The sequence below is a fragment of the Rhinolophus ferrumequinum genome, chromosome 8 (assembly GCF_004115265.2).
Source record: "Rhinolophus ferrumequinum isolate MPI-CBG mRhiFer1 chromosome 8, mRhiFer1_v1.p, whole genome shotgun sequence".
Lineage (NCBI taxonomy): Eukaryota > Metazoa > Chordata > Mammalia > Chiroptera > Rhinolophidae > Rhinolophus > Rhinolophus ferrumequinum.
In genome coordinates, this window is record NC_046291.1 from 91,882,587 (window position 1) to 91,889,438 (window position 6,852).

The following is a 6,852-nucleotide window of genomic DNA, read 5'->3' on the forward strand; positions in this document are numbered from 1 at the left end:
TTTATTCCCACTGATGTACTGTTGGACTGGGGATTGGCTGGCCTATGCCATGCTTGGCTAGGTGTGGGTGGCCCACGCTGAAGGGGCATCAGTGACACAGGGGACACTCTTCTTGTGCCAATGGCAGAAGTCCGAGAGGATAAATGGGAATGTGCAAGTCTCTTAAGGCCTAGACTCAGAACTGGCATACTGTCACTTTCATCCCATTCCATGAACCGAAGCAAGTCACATGGCCAGACCCAACGTCAAAGGAGCAAGGAAGTTCACTTTGCTCCCAGACAGGCCAAAGCCAGGACATGGATGCTGGGCAAGGTGAAGAACTGGGGCCAACGATCCTATCTACCACGCATGGTGTTGACTCTGTGATAGACAGTGTATGTTACTCGAGTCCTGTAATCCTCACAACAGCCCTACGAAGATGGTTCTACCATTATCTCTACATCAGTAAGTCACTCATCCAGGAGTACATGGCCTCCAAGCGGCCGATCGGAATTCCAGCTCAGGTGGTCTAACTCCGATGCCCTTGCTTCACCGTGATGAGACGGTGGTGAGCAAAATGGGGCTTACAGACAGGGGGGAAGCGGCGATAATCAAATAGTTGCATAAACAAAAGGACGACTGCAGGTCTCAGGGTCATGAAGAAGAGGTGCCACGAGACAACATCATAGGAAGATTTGGTCAAGCCCGAGCGGGTGGGGAAGACTCCTCTGAGAAAGCAGTGACAACCTCAGTCTGAGGGATGTCTCATGAAAATGGCAGTGACAGGTGCTCCAGGCAAAGGGACAAGCAAGGGAAGCCTCGAGGTGGGAGGGAGGGAGCAGGGTACAGAGTGTAACTGAACGCAAGCTCGGGTGGCTGGCAGAGGGCAGGGGCACACTGTTGGAGGCCTGAAGGAGAAAGGCTGGTAGTGCCAGGCCTTGTAGCTGGAGTAGAACTTGCCCTTTCGAAGGGCATCAGAAAGCATTCGAGAGGTTTTGCAAGGGAATGACACAGTAAGACTGCACGTTGGAAATCTCTGTCTAGCTGTAGGATGTACAAGGGAATGCCAGGAACCCAGGTGTGAGGCCACTGGAGACAACAAGGGAGGCCTGATGGTGGAAATGCACAGTGGTGTGTGGATTCAATAGCTGCTCAGGAGGTGAGATCCACAGGCCTTGACGACGGGTTTCAGGTGAGGAGTAAGAACAGGAAGTGTCTGACTCACCTGACCTGAGATGGGGAGAGACGAGTGAGGGCGACCAGCTGGGGTGTGGAGCCAGGCAGGGTGGGGGCAACTCGGGAGTTCCGATTTGTACATGTTGAGTTTGATGTAGTTTTAAGACGTCCAAGAAGCGAGGCCTGAGAGGCGTTAGGGCGTGTGGGTCTGGAGCTCTGAGGAGAGCAGGGCCCTATGCAGGCTTTTGAGTCAGCTGCCTGTGGGAGGGCATGAAAGCTGGGGATGAGATCACCTGGATGCAGTGAAGCCTCAGAGAGGAGAGGGCCTGGAAAGGGGTCTTGAGAAAGCTCAGTAATCGAGGGCCAGAACCAGGAGGTGAGTCTGCCCAGGAGTCTAGAAGGAACGGCAAGAGATGGCGGAGATAGACACAGCAGAGTGGGGGGTGCCCCAGAATTCAGGGAAGAGCGGTCCAGGAGGGGTGGCAACAGTGGGGGACGCCCCTGATCACCATTAGACTGGGCAGCTTTGCAGTCATCCTCGGCTCTTGCCTTTCTCTCCCATCCCACATCCCACGTCGCAGGAAATCCTTTTGGCTCTAACTTCAGAGACTATCCAGAATCTCTTCACTTTTCACCATAACTCCTGGGGCCCCTGCAGGGTGGTGGAACCCACTAGTAACATCTCACAAGAACTTGGCTGGCCAGTTGTGAGGCCACAGGCCTGTGAGTCTGCCTTGGTGGGAGTGTCCCCGTGGTGATCAGATCAGGGCTTTCTTTGCTCCCTTTGGGGGAGCTGGTTTGCCAGCACTCCGCTCCACTACTGTATACCTATCTATCCCAAGCCTCCTCCCTGGTCCACCTGCTCCCACTCTGGCCTCCTCTAGCCTATTCTCATTGTCCATGGAGTGTCCTTCAGATCACGTCACTTCTGTGCCTACCACTGACGCAGTGCCTCATCCCCCCCAGACCAAGTCCAATGGCCCACGAGGCTTTCTCAGACCTTGTCTTTCCTCCCCACACCACTCCACCCTGGCGTCCTTGTTGTCCCACATATACTCCCAGCACACTCTGCCTCAGGGCCTTTCCACTGGCTATTCCCACTGACTGGAACGTTGTCCTCCAGATATACGAGGACTGACAATTAAGTTCACGAACTCATCCCAGAAAAAGCGCTACATACCTCATTGCTGAATGTCATTACGGTCACCTTCGAAGGACTCCCCTTGGGAAGCTATGCACTGACACCAGCACCTAGTCCACGCTTCAAAGCAATTTTAGAACCCTTTTTCTGGAATGGCCATCAGAGCTGTTGTCGTATTACCCTTGATGTCCTGAATGTCATCAAAATGTCTTCCTTTCAATATTTCCTTTATTTTTGGGTGAAGAAAGAAGTCATTGGGGGCCAGATCAGTTGAGTAGGGAGGGTGTTCCAATACAGCTATTTGTTTACTGGCTAAAAACTCCCTCACAGACAGTGCCGTGTGAGCTGGTGCATTGTTGTGATGCAAGAGAATTATTGGCGAAAAGTTCAGGTCGTCTAACTTTTTCACGCAGCCTTTTCAGCATTTCCAAATAGTAAACTTGGCTAACTGTCTGTCCAATTGGTACAAATTCATAATGAATGATCCCTCTGATGTCAAAAAAGGTGAGCAACATGGTTGCACCAAGTTCATGAACTTGATTGTTCGGCCTTGTACGCACAAGCCATGCCTTGCCTCCTTCAGCCCTTTGGTGTCCTGACCACGTTATTTGAAATTACAGTCTCCTCCTAGCGCCATCTCCTTACCTGCTGTGTTTTTCCCTACAGCACAAATAAGCTTCCAACTCACTGTGTTATTCACAGTTGCTGAATGAGTCCGTTGGTGACAGAAGCAGGAGCTGTGTTGGTGTGTGGGATGCAGAAGCTGGGTTGGAGGTGGGCACGGAGAGTCCGAGGTGAAGAAAGCAATTAGACAACACTTGCAAAAACTTTGCCAGCGAAAGGAAACAAGAAAGAGATAACAATAGCTGGGGAGGATTTGTTCGTAATTTTGTTTTCTATGGGAGAAGCTTAGGTATGTTGGAGAGTTACTGAGAGGGGTCCGGTGGAGAGGGAGAGGCCAAATAGATCAGGAGGAGTGGGGTAGCCAGAGGGCATAGGGGGGCCCAAAAGGAAAGGCCAACAGCGTGGGGGGGACTGGCCTGACACAGCAGGATGGATGGCGACCCTGCTGGAACAAGAGGGAAGGAAACAGGAGAGCAGCAAATGGGGGTAGGCTTGTAGATTTGGCACGGGGGAGAAGAAAGGGCTTCTGTCCTTTCCCAGGCACAGCTGATGTGGTCCTGCTGAGAGAAGGGTGATCAAAGGCTCAAGAAAACTGGAGAAGGTTCGGGATAGTTAGTCACTGGGGAGGAACTGAGGACCCTGAGGTCCCTGAAGACCCTCTGAGAGGGGACCATCTGCGTCTGGGGGCCTTGTTGAGCAGGGCTGTGCTGCTCAGAGGTCTGAAGAGTGAAAGCTGAGCTGCCGTCATCCACATGGGCACTGGCTGAGAAGGTCTGATGACGGGCTGAGGGCAGGAGGTTACTGGGCAGCAGGGAGCCTTATGGAAACAAGCCCCAGGTGCACATTATGGGGAGATGCCAGAGACCCAAAGATGTCACTTCCCTCTTATTTGGACATTTTGGGTTCTGGCGTCAGGTTGGGATTTTGGGACAGTGCCTCTTTCAGGGAACTGCCTCTCTCCCTGAAAGAAAGTGCTCCGGGGCCGGGTTGGAATTACGTTTAACTGGAATGCTTTACAAGGTGGTGGGGGATGGGGGGACCCATTAGGCCTGCTGCCATGGTCCCTGCAGTGCAGCCAGCTGCTGGAGCACCAGGTAATTCCCCTGTGCCCTTTATTGCCTCCGCTCGGTGGGAGTGACACCAGGCCTTGCTTTACGAGCTGGCAGCTCCGCTTCTACGAGCAGACCCGCTGTCAGTAAGGGCTGTGTTTTATATTACGGGCAGGATGATTTATGGGCCGCCCCAGCACTCGGCAGACAGCCATTTGGCCAGGGAGGAAAATGACCTAACACTTAAGAAATTTGGAAGCCAGAAAACTGTGTGTGTGCGTGTGTGTGTGTGTGTGTGAGCGTGCGTGTGTGTGTGTGAGCGTGCGTGTGTGTGTGCGTGTGTGTATGTGTGTGTGTGTGTATACGGTACAGCTATATCTGTTTCCTCTCAACTTCATCTGCCTGACCTGCCAGGTATTGAAAATAGGAATAGCTCTGTTACATGTGTTGGTATAAAAATGAAATGAAATAAAATGACTCACTTCCTTCTGGATATAGCCTTTGCGTCACACACTGACACACTGAGGTTTTGGGGAGAGAGGCAGGTGACCAGGAGGTGGTCGGTTTCTGCCAAATCAACCTGGATCCCTTTCTCCCAAGATCATGATAAAGCCTCCCAGGGGAGAGTTTGCCATACTTTACCGAAATATCTGTTTTAAGTCTGTCTTCCCACTAGACTATTAGCTCCTAAAAAGCAGAGCCATGTCTCATTTGGCTTTGCCTTTTCAGTTCTTTTAATTGCACGTGGCACCATGGTAGGGGTTCAATCAGTGGTCACTGAATTACTGCTTAAATATGTGAGTCATTTACCTGGGCACTGAAGGGGTCTGCCAAGAGTCATGTCGCCATTAGACGGCGAGCCTCTTACTGGCAGGAGCCCTGCCTTTGTCTGCATAGGCCCTACACATGGGAGGCACCCAGAAGTTTGCATTGGACTTGGGTGGACTGAACAAGCCAGAGAACTCTGGGTCAGATGACTGTCTAGTCAAATGGATTTGCAACTGGTAGACCCCATCTCAGACAGTGTTGAGAACAGGTGAGAAATGAGAACAGGTGAGTGAGCTCAGGAGCATTCCTGCTTGGACTTACTGCAAGCCCGCCATCACCCCACTGCCCTTTGAATATTGTGTGTGGCGGGGACTGTGGGGGGTGTCCCAGGCTCAGTCCTCAGCCCTTTCCTGTACCTTCCTTCTGGGTGTTCTCATCCCAACTCAAGGCTGTAAATACCATGTATGCATGGAGGACTCAAATGTATTCCTCACCCATGAACTCTAGGCTCTTATTGTCCATTGCCTGTTTGACATTCTCTTGGATATCTCATAGGCAGCTCTCATTTAATTTTCATCCCCAAACTTTCTTTTCCTCTAGTCTTCCATGTCTTCTCAGTAAATGGACCACCATCTACCATTGACTAAAGTGAGAATCTAAGAGACATCTGAGATAGTTCATTTTGTGTGTCAACTTGACTGGGTCACAGAATGCCCAGGCATTTGGTCAAACATTATTCTGTGTGTGTCTGTGAGGATGTTTCTGGAGGATATTAACACTGGAATCAGTAGACTAAGTAAAGAAGATTACCCTCCCCTGTGTGGTGGGCCTCATCCAATCAACTGAAGGTTTGAATAGACGAAAAGGCGGAGCAATGGAAAATGTGCTGTCTCTGCCTGACTGACTTCAAACTGGAGAATTGGGTATCTCCTGCCTACAGACTTGGGCCTGGACTATAGTCACACCATTGGCTCTACTAGGTCTCCAGCTTCCAACTGCAGTTCTTGTGACTTCTCAGATACATATATAAGTTCTCTCTTTTCTCTTATATTTATTAATGGAATTATACTGTAAGGAAGAGCTGCCTCTTCTCTCCTATTTATTTATTTAATTATTTGTTTATATCAGTATGGACATGTGGATATTTATTTTACGCTTTGGGTTAAAATTTAATACCATCATTTATTTTGTTGCTCTAGTTCTAGCTTTGACCATTGGGAGCTCCTGGAGGTTGGGTCCTATGTTCTTTTCATATGTAACCCCCCTCCTTGTTTTGTTTGTATGTTTTTGTTTGTTTTGAGGGTTTCTTTACTTTCTGGCACCACCAGACTCACCTTGTATTTTTCCTGCCTCAGCCCTGGAATCAACAACTTCTCCACAGATCTCTGATTCCTTTAATTAGAGAATGCTGTTTAGAAACCAAGATCTGTTACTAGGTGTGCTTATTGCTACTGGATGTCATTGCTTCTAAACTCTCATCAGATAGAGCTAGGAAATATATGTATGCATACTCACCCATGCACACACACACATCTATATTTATCTCTGTATTTTTATCAAATATCATGAGTTCATACTTATATCTCAAATTTTAATCCAACACTACAGGGTTTATTTTAGCTTTCCCCATTTTGTTATTTGTAACTTCTCAGTAGGAGAAACCTGGCTTTAATAATCTGTAATTCATTTACTTTTTTGTTCAACTCTAATGTACACATAAAGCACTTCAGAATTGTTAACCTTATCCTTGAAAGAAACCCATTTAATAACTAGGTTACATGTATGTACTTTTTTTTTTTTTGTCTTTAGCTTTATAGTATTCAATTAAGACACTCTTTTCTAGTTACTTTGATTATTTATTTTTTTCTCCACATCTTACACTGCGGTCCCTTATCCTAGTTGGTTTTAATTATTTGTCTGTTTTTGGATATGTGAAGCGTATATAAAATATGACTGTGGTTCTAAGAGTCAGAGCTAATCAAAAAGATTTACTCGGGAAAGTGTCTGACATACTCCTTCTTCAATACCTGATACCCTGTTCCCATTTCACCCTTCTTTCTACCCCTTCTCAAACCTCTTCTTTCTACCCCAATCAATCTCTTTAATTTTGGTTTA